The sequence below is a fragment of the Triturus cristatus genome, chromosome 7, assembly GCF_964204655.1.
Source record: "Triturus cristatus chromosome 7, aTriCri1.1, whole genome shotgun sequence".
Classification (NCBI taxonomy): Eukaryota; Metazoa; Chordata; class Amphibia; order Caudata; family Salamandridae; genus Triturus; species Triturus cristatus.
The window spans coordinates 62186021-62202310 of NC_140590.1; positions in this window are offsets into that span (position 1 = coordinate 62186021).

Sequence of the window (16290 nt, forward strand, 5' to 3'; positions counted from 1 at the left end):
TCCATTGCGTCGCTAGTGATGTATCCGAGTTAGCGTTGAGGGCAAGATAGTTTGAAATGGCCGCTTTGATTTGCTCAACTGTGGAGTCCCGATGTAGTAATGTGTCACGCAGGCGCCAGTGTTGCAGTGGTAGCTTGACGCTCGGGAACTGAAAGGATGCCATGACTGGAGAGTGGTCTGATAATGAAGCAGCAAGGATCTCGGTGTCAGTCGCAAGTGCCTGCAGCGGGGTGGAGTTGAGGAAGTAATCTAATCTGGCGTACGTTTTATGAGCCCCTGAGTAGTGAGTATAGGCCCGGCTGTGGGGGTGAAAGTGGCGCCACAGATCAGTGAGTCCCAGCTCCCGGACACGGGCCAGCCCAGCCTTAGAAAGAGCCCCCACCTGGGTTGTGCGCTGGCAAGAACGGTCGGCGAGATTGTCAAACACCAGATTCAGATCCCCCCCCAGTAGCAGGCGGCGCCCTGTGTTAGCCGTTGCCTCAGTGAGTGCTATGTGGAAGAATTTGTCCTGGCCTTCATTCGGAGTGTAAACGGAACCCACTAAAAGGGAAACCCCCGCTACTAGGAACTGGTAGGTGAGCAAACGGCCCTTAATCTCAGCCTCCTTTTGGAGAACTCTGCCCTGAAAGGAGCGTGGGGAAGGCACGGGACTTCATCCTACGGTGGTCTTTGGGAATGAGATGTGTCTCCTGTAGGAGGCATATGTCTGTGGCAGACTGTTCCAGATAGTGGAGAACCGCCCTGCGTTTGATCGGGTTGTTGAGGCCCCGGACATTGAGTGTTAGGATCCTAAGTGGCTTGTGTGGCATCTAACGTTAATAAGGAGAACCGGCTATACCGTGTCCAGCAGCCGCCTTTCTGATGCGGAACTGGGGAAAGAGGGTCTCAGTCCTCTGTCAGTAGAGCCAATGTCCTGGAAAGGAGAGGGAGGTGGACGAGAGGAACCAGTTCCAAAACAACCCAAAAACCACAGAAAAAGAAAATCCCCAACCCTCCCTAACCCAAGAACAGTTCGAACAGGTATAGTCAGAAAAGATAGTCCGTCGTCTAACTGGTCAATCAAATAGTTGAGGTCCATAGTGTGGCCAAGAGAAGGGGCACCCCCCCCCCCCCCACTGCCCACCCAAAGTCAGCAGGGATGCACTGAGAGGGTCCAGTGAAGGAAGAAACTCCCGGGCTTTCACTTGGTGGCGGAGCTCTCTCCCGCAAAGGCCTCCGTAGCTGCGGTCAGAGCTGCCTGTTGAGTTCTAGCGATTTCCGATTTGGGCGGCCTCTGAGAACGTCTTCTTCTGCCCTGTCTTTGCCATCCTGATGGGGAGGTCTCTGGCCCTGAGGTGGTGCTACAGTTGTCGTCTTCTTCACTCGGTGTCGCCAGGCCCAGCAGTCGGCACGTGTCCACTAAAGAGCGGAGTTGGTGAAGTTTGCCATTGTAGCGAAAGATAAGGCGAAATGCGTGCCCCCAGGAGTACGAGATCCCCTGCTGCCGGAGATGTTCGGTCACGGGGCGGAACTGCCGGCGCCTCTGTAGCATGATCAGGGCCAGGTCTTAGTACAGCACTGGGGAGTGTCCCTGGAATGAAATGGGGTGGAGAGCTCTTGCTTTAGTGAGGAGGGACTCCTAGGTTTTGAAGTCTTGGACGCACACCAGGATGTCTGCCGGTGGAGCGTTGGGGCCTCAGGGTGGCCCCACTCTGTGTGCTCTGTCCAGAACAATGTCGGCCTTGTGAGAGTCCCCCAATATATGCCTGAAGAGGTTGTTGGTGAAGGTGAACAGGTCCCGAGTGTCGTCTGAAGGTTTTACGCCTCGGATTCGCATGTTGTGCCTTCGGGACCGGTTTTTCATGGTCCTCCAGGTGTGTCTGGATGTCCATGTTTTGGTCCTGCAGCCGGATTACCTCCTGTTGGAGCACTGTCAATTCAGTTGCTGTGGTGTCACTTTTCTCCCCGAGGGTGGCCACTCGCTCTACAACACCGTCAACATCCCTGCAAATTTCTTTGATCTCAGTGGCAAATTCGGTTTTCACTGATTGGATATCTTCCCTAAGAGTGAGGAACAGCGACTCTAGGAAAGCCTTTGTGATGGGTTTATCTCCCGCATTCGCAGGATGTCTCGAGGCCTCGGCTTCAGGCGCCGCGGTAGCCATGCTGGGGATTGACTGTGAGCGGCCGAAGATGTCTTTCAGGGGTTTCACCTTGGTATTTCTGGATTTTGACATGCTCTCCCACCCCCTTCAGGCGTCTGCCGGTGTGCTGTCAGGGAGTGAGTGAGCCGCTTCGAAGGTCATGAATGTCCACAGACTGGGGTTTTCGGCGGGGGGTGTTGAATTCCGCCGAGTAGGTGTGGACCCACCACTGTCTTCCCCCTACGGCGTTGAGTACATGCGACGTTGGTCCTCCAGGACTGCTGGCTCTCCCACCGTTATGGCTGCGCTACAGAGTTATAATTTTGCGCTTGGTCTCCTTGTGGGTCTGCTGGGGGAAGTCCACCGCGGCCAGGAGCGGCGCCACCGGGGTCGTTACTTTCGTGGGGGCCCCAAGAGTCAGATTGGAGCATCAGTCTGAGGCGGGGTGGAGGGAGGCCCACCACACCCGCCGTGGCTCGGAGAGGGATGGTGCAGGCGTGTTTATAAGGGCCCTCCTGCAGCCTCAACGCGCCTCGAGACCCACACAATGCTCAATCAGTCACTGGCTGGGGAATGGTGGAGCGCAGCTAGGATTCCTTCCCCAGTGGTTGGCCTCCCACGCAGCTAATGCATCAAGTCCCGCAGGTTGGGCAAATGTCGCTACCCCGGCCCCGGGGTAAGGTGTATGTGTCGCTCACCGTGTGCTCTGGGGCCTCCGCCAGTTCCAGAGGCGTCCTCACCGCCTGCTCCTCCGAGGACCTGCCTCCGCCAGGGGACCACTGCTTGCTATTCTGGGCCAACCAGGCCCTGGGCCATGCCAGCCAGCTGTAGGAATTCAGGGTGCGAGTCGACTGGGAGGGGGATGTCGCGCCAGTATGATCTCCGCCCCTAAAGCCGCGGCCTCGCCTGGGCCGCCGCAGTGTTCCGAGTTGCCGTGGTGGGCACGCCTCTCACTCCAGACCGGGGATCCACGCGGCCCGGTGCATCAGCCCAACCACCGGGCCGCAGCAGCACTCCACCTGCACCCGTCAGCGCACCATGCTTCTCTCCTGGTAAGCTCCACTGGGATGTCCAGGGGTCCCTCAGGCAGGTGGTTCCCGACCTCTGTAGCTCAGGGGCAGAGTGGGCCTCACTCCCAGCCCCGGTTGCGGCCCTACCGTGGCGTCGCTCTCCAGAAGGCAGTCCCGGTGCCGTGGGGGGGTCACCTGGTGAGTCGCTGGTGCCGGGGCGACCGAGAGCGGGATATCTGGCCTCGGTGGTCCCAAGCGTGGGCCACCGCGTTGTCGGAGCCTCCCTGTCCCTGGGAGGTCGGGTCTGACTCTCCGTGGTCCTGGCGGGGCACCCGCCCCCGCCGCCGGACTTTGTGGGCTCAATTCGGGTCTAGAACGTTTCGGGCCAGGACCCGGGGTCACCTCGAGCTATTTGTGCCCTATACGGACCAGGCTATGCCGATCTGGGCGGGCGGCGGGCAGGAGCCGAGAAAAGTGTGTCCTTCCACGCCGCCATCTTGGCCACGACCCCCAAGTACCCTTTCTTTAGACAACGGGCAGCATCCTGATGTGCAGTTTGTCCACTGCGCGCACACAGCTTTAGTTTAGACAGCGCTGGCCCACTGTGATGAGCACAAGCTTGTATTTCTTTGCTAAAGGAACCTAGCACACTTGTCAGTCACACTGAGGGCTTGATAACAAATCGGGTTTAATTAAATTATAATTTTGCTCCAATCTATTGTTAATGATTAGATTTGTCCACAGCCAGATTTATCAGGTGCGTAAGAACCTGACCAAATTCTTCCAGCTTCGCCATGCCAACCCCCCCCCCCTTCCATTCTCTTGCTCACCCACACACTACCACCTACTCAAATATATCATATGTAACCTACATGGAATAGGGAATTCCTTGCGGTTTTATGGCTTTTAGTAATTGACCCATCCTGTAATTCCCGGTTTCATGGGGTTTTTACTCATAACTGAACAGTACTGGGGTGATTTTCCAGCACAGAAGTTGTTAACTCGTTTGCAATTTTACCACACTGTACAATTGGCCAAGTAACCTGCAACTCACAATTAAGGGTAAGTCCTGCTTCCTGACAATGCACACACCCTTCCCTCTCAAAGACCACTAACTGGGTGGTGGGGCCTTTTGTTTGTCGCAACTCTTGCAAGAAGCGTGGAGATTGGATATTGTTTCCTACGATCATTTTGTTTTTTTGCAGCTTATAGCGCGAACTTGACCTGAAGGTATCTGAGCGCTTTACATGAGCATCAGTTGCATTACAGAAGGAGACATTCATTTTTAGGTCTCGCCTTTAGCCAGCGCATGCGCTGGTCTGGCGAGACATTTAGTGAGTGGGCTTTAGAAATCCGACCACAAGCTTTTGCTGGCCTAGAGCGTGCGGTTACGCGCACAGTAACACACATTCCTTGCATCGCTCGATCAGGCTCCATCTGGCTTTCCTCTCGCTTTCTCTCCCAAGCGCGCGCTTCAATGCGCCTCCCCCTCCCCCACCACAGAGCGTATCCCGCTCCTCCCACTGGCTGCTGCTGCAACCGGCGCGATCTGGTGATCGCGATTACTTTCACAGCCGCGTCACTTTTACGGCCGCGCAGCCAATGCTTGTGATATATTTCATTCGCTGCAGCGTACCATCACCATCTGCCATATCGCGTGCTGCATAGACTTTTATCTATGTATGGAACTTCTAGTTTATACGGCAGCCCATTCTTCCTTATCAGGTTTCATCTAAACTTGGCAGACTAATTTTGCGTTTTATAAAGACGTGACATGCGGGCTGTAGCGTGCCTTCATTGTTTGCCATAAACGTGTGCTGCATATATTACTTTCTATGGAAGAACGTTCAGTATTCACGGCGGCCCATTTCTCCTTATTAGGCTTTCACTTAAACATGGATAACTACTTATGGCCTTAATAATGATGTGACATGTGCGTCAAGATAATTATTTGGCTTCTTCCACCGGGGCAATGGATTTCTATGCCCCTCCCCTACGGGCAGCATAACAAGGGGGAACTGGTAGCGGTTAGTTTCCATCCCATTAGGAATGTCTTGAGTCAGAGAGTTGAAATGCCTTGGTGACTTCTGGGGACTGACATAATGTCTGGTATGCGCCTTATCCATAGCGGCTCTAGTGAGACTACATACTCGCAATGTATTATCAAAACCAATTTTTTCTTACTTTCAGAACGCAATTTCGGGACCTACCTCTCTCTCTACCTCTCTCTCTCTACCTCTCTCTCTACCTCTCTCTCTCTACCTCTCTCTCTACCTCTCTCTCTACCTCTCTCTACCTCTCTCTCTACCTCTCTCTACCGCTCTCTCTCTACCTCTCTACCTCTCTCTACCTCTCTACCTATCTCTACCTCTCTCTACCTCTCTACCTCTCTCTACCTCTCTACAACTCTCTCTCTAAACCTCTCTCTCTACACCCCTCTCTCTACCCCTCTCTCTCTACCCCTCTCTCTCTACCCATCTCTCTACCCCTCTCTCTCTACCCCTCTCTCTACCCCTCTCTCTCTACCCCTCTCTCTCTCTACCCCTCTCTCTACCCCCTCTCTCTACCCCTCTCTCCACCCCTCACTCTAGCCCTCGCTCTACCCCTCTCTCTACCCCTCTCTCTACCCACCCCTCTCTACACACCTCTCTACACACCTCTCTCTACACACCTCGCTCTCTCTCTCTCTACACACCTCTCTCTCTCTACCTCTAAGTGGCAGCCGGAGCCTGATACCACTGCTTGTCCTTTTAATTAAAAAAACAAGCATTGGCATAGCCAATAGGTCTGGCCTTTTGGGCCTTATAAGTGTTTAACCATGCAACAGTTAATGTTGTTGCACCAAGGATATTGTGCTGCATAACTAAATACTTATATGGTCCCAAAAGCGAGACCTATTGGCTATGCCAATGCTTGTTGTAGGTAGGGGGTGATTACGTCATTTGCCCAGAATCATAGGATGTTGAGCCGATGCTGAGACTCGAACCTGGTTCCCCAGTTCCGAATCGGCAGCTCTGGCCTTTATGCCACATCCTCTCCATGACCAAGGCACTTTCAAATCACCAACGACCATCTTCATACAATTCTTGCATCCAAGATCTTATGTATCCATATTCATTGTTTGGATTCAACTGACCTAGGTTAGGATGTGGAGCAAAATATGCTTTTGCAGAACAAGATTTTAACAAAGGTATGTGGAAAACCAAGTGAATATTGATGCAGTGAGGAAGTTTCATTATTATGGTAACTAGATTTGCATCCCGTTCTATCACAAGAGACTGCTAGAGCGAACGACCTCGTATCTGGGGAACCAGGTTCGAGTTTCGGCAACGGCGCTCTACATCCTGTGATTCTGGGCAAATCACTTGTATCTTCCCCTACCTAAAAAAACTGAAAGAGTCCATCTGTAACGAAACTGGTGCTTGTGTAAAGCGCTCTGATACCCGATGTCTCGGGTCTACTTCGCGCTATAAAAAACTCTTAACACAAAACAAAAAAAATAATGGTGAACACTAACCTGCCCCGGAGACATCTGAGATCAATGAAAGAGTACATTACTGGCCACAAAACTCAAAAGCTGCTGGTAGACAACTTGCTCGAGTAACTTAATGAGGAAAGGCAGTTGACCTGGATTCAGAGACGGTTTCTTCAAAAGGGGGGTACACATCCCCCTTTTATAATACCAGGGACACAATCTTCACAAAAAGAGGAATTGATAATAGCTTTAGCCCAAGGTACATCAAGCATATTGTACTTCATATGCAGGGCAGCTGGGAAAGGTCCGAGGAAAACCCAAAGGTTTACTGTGGGCAACCAATACCCCAACTCCCCCATAATTCAAAGGCATAAATACAGATCAAGTTGCAATATTAGATAGAAATAAGAGGAATTGGTGGATATTTGGGAGGAGACACATGCGCCTAAATTTTCTTCATAAAGTCAGAAATGAACTTGCATAATAGAGTGGAATGTATAGCCTCCTCCTAAGTAAATGGCTCAAAAGGCTTCTAATAATAATAAAATAACGTCTGCAGGATTGGTTGAGGGAGAATTCTTTGGGGAAAGAGAATGGCTTTGACCTTCATGATAGCATATCTATAGTCATAGTTGGACTTGCTCCACTCTGCCTTTATATAAGGATTGTAACACGGTCACCAACAGTGTTCTGTCGCGTGGAGCGCCAGCCAAGGGCTTGTACCGCAGGCATACACCAGCTGCTGGCTGGGATCTTTTTCTTCGGTGTCTGCTTGACAGGGGCTAAAATATCTGCTGTGGATTATAGCAGAGTATAGTATGCACAAAGCAGTGCCAAGAGTAGAGAACACCAGCATGTTAACACTATTGTTTATTTTGCAGCTCTTCAAAAGTAAAGTAGAAACCACAACCCGTCTTCTGCTCATCTTCAACAAGAGAACATATAGTGACGAAGCTTGAGATAGGTTTTAAAAACATGCACATTTAAGTTACTTATTTCTAATAGGTTCAGTTTTCAGGAAGTACTAAGTTCAGATCGAAGTACTGAGAGTTGGTTGCACAAAGATATTTATAAAGTGTCCATTCGTAATTGCAGTTATGCTAGCACTCTTAAGGGCAACTTTCTTAAGATACCTCTTTGGCCTGTATATATTCTCCACACCCTTTGAACCTCAATCCTCTCTTCTGTTCATCTATACAGCAGTTAATGTTGCCAGGTGTCTTCTTTGCTCCCTTCTCTGTAGAAGAAGGAGGCTTACTTTCTTTAGCTAGTGTGGAAAGCTGTATTGACTTAGTCTGGATAGCCTGGTTTCCGTAAGGCTGATAACTGTTTTGTGACAGTTGTAGCGAAAGGGCAGAGAAGGAGTACCCTGGCAGTGTGTTTTAGTAGCCTCATCAGGCACCTGCACGAGATTGGCATCCAAGGACCTGCTGTATGCTGCATCTGCTCCTTCTTAATGGATAGAACACAAGCTGTCAGCCTGGCACCTTACTCAGAAGCTCAGAGACTCATCTGTGGATTGCTTCAAGGTTCATCGCTGAGCCACACCAGCTTTGAAGAATACATGCTCCCTCTGGCCTACGTCATCCGCTCACACAACATCAGCATCCTCTCCTACGCCAATCACATGCAAATCATACTCTCCATCTCATATAAGGCCCCCAAAACAAGTAACAAGTTCACTGCCTGCACAACCTAGGCCCCAGCTACCTCAACAGTCCCATCTCCTTCCACCAACCACCCAGGCAACTCCACTCCGCAGGACTCCTACTCACATACATACTCAGAACCAGATCAGGAGGACGGGCATTCTCTTACTTTACTCCCAAAGCATGGAACGACCTCCAGTTCCACAGCAGAGCCTCCTCTTCTTTTCATGACTTCCACAAGAAGCTGAAGAGCTGGCATTTCAATTAACAACCTACCATAAGCAAGGCTAGGCACAAACACCAGGTCAGTGCCAAGATACCCTCGCGAGTGATAGTCCTTTACAAATACACATAACGTGACGTAACGTAACATAGACCGATTACGCTCACATTATCCTTAGCTTGTACTGTTGATGTTTCTATGTGCAACATGGAAATCAAGCCATATCTACCAGAGGGTAGCTGCATCTTGTATGTCCTTCACTGGTTCCAGTGAAGGACATCTGCAAAGCTGCCACTTGGCCTTCAGCTGACACTTTTGTATACTGTTACCTGTAAGAGTACTCAATGAGGCTTAAACCAGGTCTTGGACTGAAGGGTCTTGTTCCAGAGTTACAAATAACATTCTTTGGTATTTAATGTGATTCAATGGTGGAGCATCATATCTATTAGAAAGCATATTCTCTTTTTGTGCATCTTGCCAAAGCCTGGGGTTTTCTCTCACCTCCTTAGTAATAACTGGGAGAAGTAAGAGGGGTGTGGAGATGTAGCGATCACCAGCGCAAGAGCGCAAACATTAGGCCAACAGCGAGGAACGCGAGAACCCCGTTCCAGACTCCAAAAGCGGGAATCACGAAAAAACTACATTTCCCTGCATGCTCTGGGGCGCAAGTCCCGGAAAGGGCTACTTAAGCACTTCCACGGGAAACGGAAGGTGCTTGTCAACTGTTTTCAGTGGAGACCAGTGGCGGAGGGTGTTCCCCGCCGGATTTCAGCAAGAAGAAATTACAGCGTTTCGACCCGAGGAGAGCCCCGTTTCACCTAGAGGGTGGCGCCGAGTGGAGAACGCGACAAGTCCCAGGAACCCGCGGAACAGATCAGGTAACCCGGGAGAGACGCCCGGGAGCTCCTTTCCCAAGTCCGCTTCCTGATTTAATTTTGTTACTCCGAGACTCGCACTCGTGTGCTGGTTCCGTCCCGTGAGGGGATCTAGGACGCACGCTGTGCGTTCACGTTGTGGCCCCTGGTGTTTCTTTCGAGTGTGAGTTAACACTCCTTCACGTAGCACTATCGAGACATTGCGAGCAGTGCTAGCGTATCATTTCTTTACCTACAGGACCAGTGGGGGAAGGCATTCCAGTTTTTCCCACGAGACGCTACCCAGTACTGACTACATCCCTAGAGGAATTCCCGTAGTGGAGATACCTTGTGCTCACTCCTTCCCCCACCCCACTCAAGGGAGGTGGTTCCCGGACTATACGGCCATTGCAGGGAGAGCGCATGAAAGGACTTCCTTTCTCTTGGATGGCATCCACACCTCCTGTGTCGTAACAGGTGGGTATTTAACCAGAGAACGTGAAGCGGAGTCCTTCCGTGTAAAGATCATCACTGCATCCTTGACTCTCGCTTTCTCGTCCCTGCAGGTTGCCCGTCGCCCAGGATTCTCCCTACTTCCCTGCCACTTCTTCGAAGGGATCCTCCTCCTCCCGGTCCTGTGTGTTTTCCTTTCCCCCTGGGTCCAGCCCTCGGTAGTCGAGTTCCGTTCTCCTGCCGGGGTTGTACTCCGGGGAATTGGGGATCTTATCTGCAATCATCGTCCCCGCTGAGATCACGACAGCAGGTCAGTGGTGCGCTCCTGTGTGTGCGACCGACAGTCTGACTACCTTGACAGATTGACAAGCCCACGTTTGCACCCAGCCTGGACGATGGATACTAACGTGGTACTGACCTCGTTGTTGGAGAGCCTGACGGCTCTGCAGCAGGAGGTGCAGACCACCCGGTTAGAGAACCAGAATGTACAGAGAGAGGTGAGCTCGCTACGAAGGGAGGTGACGGGTCTTACGCGTAGGGGTCCCGAGGAAGGTTCGTACATAAGGCCAGCTACTCTACCGCCACCTGGGTCGGTTACACCTCCAGCCAATCCCGTTGATACTAGAGGTTTTTTTTTCACAGCCACCACATATCCCCCCACAACCTCAGACACAGTGCCCACGGTCCACGTATTACAAAACACCGGTATCCCTTTAGCCCCCCCAGAGCGCTTCTATGGGGACCCTAAGAAGTTCGAAACCTTCCTGAACCAATGCAGACTGCATTTTCTATGCAAACCAGCCGTGTTTCAAGGAGAAGCCGCAAAGACGGCATTCATGATGTCCTACATGGGGGGTAACGCCGCAAGTTGGACCATCCCGTTAATGGAAAGAAACGATCCGGTTTTGCACCATTTTCCGGATTTTTGCCTAGCCTTAAGGAAATTGTTCGATCGGAAGTCCCACATGCTGTCATTGGATCGGGAACTCCTCACCTTGAAACAGGGATCCCAAGACTTGCTGACGTACATTACCACCTTCAATCGGTTGGTCGTGGAAACGGAGTGGCCCCCTGAAAAAAGAATCACCCTGTTCTACCAAGGGCTGCGGGGGGAACTCAAGGACGTCCTTGCACAAGTGGTGCAACTACCACAAACATGCGAAGAACTTATAGACTTAACAGTACAGCTCGACCATCGCCTCCTGGAGAGAAAAGGTGACAAGAGCCGAGGAGATATGAAGTTTTCTTTCCCGAGACCAAAGGACACGGTGGGTGAACCACCGAAAACCGTAGAGGGGCCAGAGCCAATGCAGTTGGGTGGAATCAGAGGCCCTCTTACTTCCGAGGAAAGAGACAAACGTCGAAGAATGAAGTTGTGCCTGTATTGCGGAAAAGGAGGGCACTTCATTAGAGAATGCTGGGCCCGAACACCGATCAATAGCAGACCTTCCATTCCCAGGGTACAAGCCACATCAAGACAAGACGAACCGGCGGAAAACTAAGAAGCCCAAGTCAGAATGAGGTCTCTGAATTGGGTAGGTCAAGCGAAATGATCTCCTCTGTCCTAGCGAATACCCTACAACCTGCTGTGGCTCATCTGAATCTTGGAGTGTCTCTATGGCTCACTTCCCGGGACGTGCTGGAAACGGACGCCCTATTAGACTCAGGAGCAACGGGCAATTATATCGATCAGGAATATGCCCGCCGACTCGGACTACCCTGCGAGAAGAAAGAGATCCCTGAACTAGTAAAAGCGGTCGATGGGACGACCCTCTCTTCTGGGCCAGTGAAGTACCAGACGCGGGCTCTTCGGATGGTGGTGGGTCCTGACCATTACGAATGTATCCGATTCGACCTCATTGACGCTCCCCAGTTCCGGCTCATCCTGGGCATGCCCTGGTTGCCGTTACACGACCCCGTAATCAGTTGGACTGATCGCACCGTTACTATGGCTTCAGTGTATTGTCAAGAACATTGTAAACACCAAGAAGAAGAGCCGGACCACGAGGAAACACCAGCCACGCACTTAGCGGCAATCGGTACCCAAGAGCGGTACTGTTGTTCCATAACCTTGCCAGAGCACTATCGAGAGTATCGGGAGATATTCGATAAACAAAAGGCGACCAGATTGCCTCCTCATCGGGAGTATGACTGCCGGATAGAGCTCATAGCAGGAGCAAACATCCCTTGCAGCCGAGTGTACGCCCTGATGGAACCTGAAACGCTATACCTCAAAAAATACTTAGAAGACAACATGGCATCCGGATTTATCAGACACTCTTCCTCACCAGCATCCTCTCCCCTTTTCTTCATACCGAAGAAAGACTGCGAAGAATTGAGGACCTGCATTGACTACCGCGCCCTCAATAGGATCACGATAAAGAATCGGTACCCTCTTCCCCTCATACCAGTACTTTTGGATCAGCTAAAAGGAGCACATTACTTCACCAAGCTCGACCTCCGCGGAGCATATCACCTTGTGCGAGTCCGAAAAGGCGACGAGTGGAAGACCGCCTTCCGAACTAAGTTCGGTCTGTTCGTGTAACGCCCTGAACGTCTCAGGATCGTTTAACAGACACGACAATGAGGACGCAACCACTTGTGAAGGGTTAGTTCTTTTAATGAAGGCAAATAAAATACAAAGAACAAACAAAAGTTATAGTCACTGGAATCCTCCAGGCTAAGTACGTTACCAGCCCACAGCACGGATGGTCCTAACCGTCCTCTGCATATACGCCGATCCCGGCGTATGCCAACAGAGGGCAGAAATGAAATGGCCGACAATGCCAATCGGTAGGCTGTGAGGGGCACGAAGAGTGTTGGGGAGAATCGAGGAGTCAGGGAAACACCCAGCTGGGGTCTCTACCTGAAGGGAGCAGCCGCTCAACCTCTTCCTCAGACTGCACCGGGACGCGGAGTCACCTCCTGGTGATGCGTCACCGATACCCCAATCACAAGCAAGAAGACTGAACCGAGAGCAGCCGCTCGATCGATCCTGTGGACTTCCGAGTCTGTAACGCGGCAAACACCTCCTGGTGTGCATTACAGCTGGCAGTCCCTGTGTCTCTGGTCGGGCTGGGAGTTACGACTCCAACCAGCAAAAGCGCCACTGCGCTTGGACTCAGCCGAGTCAAAAAGCGAAGCTCAATGGTTGACCGGTAGGGCTTCCGGGTCCTTCACAGGTGACGATGGGGCAAGACACGGCCCAGGGAGTAACGACTCGACCTACCTCCGTTCTTGCCTTACTGGAGCACCACTCCGGAACACTGCTCTTCACGAAGCAGGTACGTCGGTGTAAACACAATATCCGACAGCCTTGTACCTCCCGGTTCCTCCCTTTATAGGGCGTGTTTTCCTTGAGTTATGTAACAGCTCTCCTGTTTACATAAGGGCGTGTTTCCCTTGAGTTATGTAACAGCTCTCCTGTTTACATAAGGGCGTGTTTCCCTTGAGTTATGTAACAGCTCTCCTGTTTACATAAGGGCGTGTTTCCCTTGAGTTATGTAACAGCTCTCCTGTTTACATAAGGGCGTGTTTCCCTTGAGTTATGTAACAGCTCTCCTGTTTACATAAGGGCGTGTTTCCCTTGTATGACAGGAATTCTTGACAGTACATCCTCCCTCTCAGCGGCTCCCCACGGGTCCAGCGCTGGCAGGAAAACGCCGATGGAACAAGGAGACCAAGCGCGGAGCATGAACCCCTTCAGCCGGTTCCCATGAATGCTCCTCCGGGCAATAGCCTTTCCACGCAACCAGGTACCACAGCTTCCCCCTGCGCCATTTGGACGCCCGTATGCCCGACACTTCATACTCCACCTCCGACTCCACGCATACCGGCCTAGGTGTCCCAGACGGCTTGGAGGGTGCTGGTTTGAGCAATGATACATGAAAGACAGGGTGTATCCGCAATGACTGGGGCAAGCACACCTTCACGTTCACGGGACCCATACACCTGGTAATTCGATAGGGGCCCATGTACTTGGGATGGAACACACTGTTCTTTCGAAACCTCATGTTTCTTGTGGATATCCAGACGTAGTCTCCAGTGCGGTACAGTGGCCCGGGCCTTCTCTTCCTATCTGCCGCAGCCTTGTATCTTCTCTTGGCCTCTATTAGGACAGCCCTTGAGCGCATCAACGTGTCTTTTATGTGTGCCACCCTGTCCGCTGTGGCGGGAATCCTGTCCTCTCTGAACGGATGTAGAAATGGCAAGAACCTGGGATGTTGGCCATAGTTGCTATAGAACGGAGATGACTGTGTGGAGCTGTGAGTGGCGTTGTTATAGGCTATCTCTGCAACCCATAGCAAGTCGACCCATTCTTCCCTGCCCTGGTCCACAAAACATCGCAGATACTGTTTGAGCGTTTGGTTCAGGCGCTCGGTTTGGCCGTCCGTTTGAGGGTGGTAGCTGGTGGACAGGGCGGTCTTAACATGCAGCGCAGTGCACCAAGTTTTCCAGAATTGCGCAGTAAACTGCGATCCCCGGTCCGACACTATCACCCCAGGTAATCCATGCAGTCGTACCACATTCTGTATGAGTAGTGACGCCAATTCCCCGGCCGTAGGGACTCTCTTGCAGGGGATGAAGTGCCCCATTTTCGTCAAGTAATCCACCACCACCAGTATTGCCGTCATCCCCTGGTCTACCGGTAGGCCCACCACGAAGTCCAGTGATATGCTATCCCATGGTCTATCCGGGGTCGGAAGTGGATGTAAGAGCCCTTGGGTTCGGCCATGGTCGGCCTTCATGGTAGCACACGTAGGACACTCCTGTCCCCACCTCCTGACATCCACTCTCATGGTTGGCCACCAGAAATGCCGTCCCATGCTAGCCACCGTTTTTTCAAAGCCCAAATGACCTGCGCATGGAGAGTCATGGCACCAGATGAATGCTTGTTTCCTTAGCCTAGGCGTGGGTATCAATAGGCACCTGCCCTTCAGGGGTATCCCGTCCTTCAGCTGCCATTCTCTGTGACTGAGGAGCCACCTCCGCCATGCGAATGACCTGATCCCTCTCTTTATTCCCCTCAGGAAAGTATCTGGTTGGATAACCCCCAATACCATCCTCGGGGAAATGATGGAACGCTCGGTTGCAGGCAATGGTTCCTTAACTGCAGATTGACGGGACAGGGCGTCCGCCTTCCGGTTTTCCGTCCCCGGCCGATATGTGATGCGGAAGTTGAACCCCGCAAAGAAGATCATCCACCGCAGCTGCCTGGGAGAAAGGTGTCTAGTGGCCGTCATGAACTGTAGGTTCCGATGGTCCGTGTACACCGATACCGCATGTCTTGCCCCCATCAACCAATGCCTCCATTCGGCGAAGGCGTCCTTGATTGCGAGAAGCTCCTTCTCCGCAATATGGTAGTTGCGTTCGGCGTCGTTGAGTTTGCGGGACATGTACGCAACGGGATGAAGCACCCCTGTGTCGTGGTTGCGTTGGGACAAGATAGCCCCCAGCGCCACATCCGACGCGTCCGCTTCCACCACGTAGGGGAGATCCGGATCGGGGTGAGCCAACACCGGCGCCTTACCAAAGGCGCTTTTCAGGGCCTCAAAGGCTTTGTTCGCTTCAGGGGACCAGACAAACTCCTTGGACTTCCTCAGTAGCTGTGTGATTGGGGCCACCACTCCTGAAAATCCATCTATAAACCGCCTGTAAAAGTTGGCGAAGCCAATGAAACTTTGGACGTCCTTCACGCTTTGGGGCACCGGCCATTCTTTCACCGCCTTGATCTTTCGTTCTGCCATCTCCTGTCCCTCTGGACTCAGCATCACTCCGAGGAATTCCACGGATGTGACGTGGAAGTCACACTTGCTGAGTTTACAAAACAGCATGTTTTCCCTCAGCTTTTGGAGCACAGCTTTGACGTGGTGTACGTGCTCCTCCACACTGGACGAATAGATGAGGATGTCGTCGATATATACGACCACGTAGATATCCAACTCCTCTCTGAATACCTCATTCAAAAAGTACTGAAAGGCTGCCGGGGCGTTGCACAGACCGAACGGCATGACGAGGTACTCAAAAAGGCCGAACCTGGTCTTAAAGGCGGTCTTCCACTCGTCTCCGTCCCTCATGCGCACCAGATGGTACGCCCCTTTCAAATCCAACTTGGTGTAGATACGAGCTTTCTTGACCTGTTCCAGAAGTACACTGATGAGAGGCAAGGGGTACCGATTTTTTATGGTTATCGCATTCAATGCCCTAAAGTCCACACAGGCTCTCAGCTCCCTATTAGCCTTCGGGATGAAGAAGAGTGGCGAGGCGGCCGGAGACTTGGACGGGCGGATGAATCCTAGCTTGAGGAGTTTATCCAGGTACCCCCGGAGATGCACGTTTTCAGGCTCCGTCAGGGCATACAGCCTGCCGCTGGGAACGCTGGCCCCTGGCACCAGGTCGATCTGGCAGTCAAACTGTCTATGAGGTGGTAGCACTTCCGCCTTCACCTCATCAAATACATCCTCAAAACTGTGATAAGCCTGGGGGAGAGCCACATCTTTTTC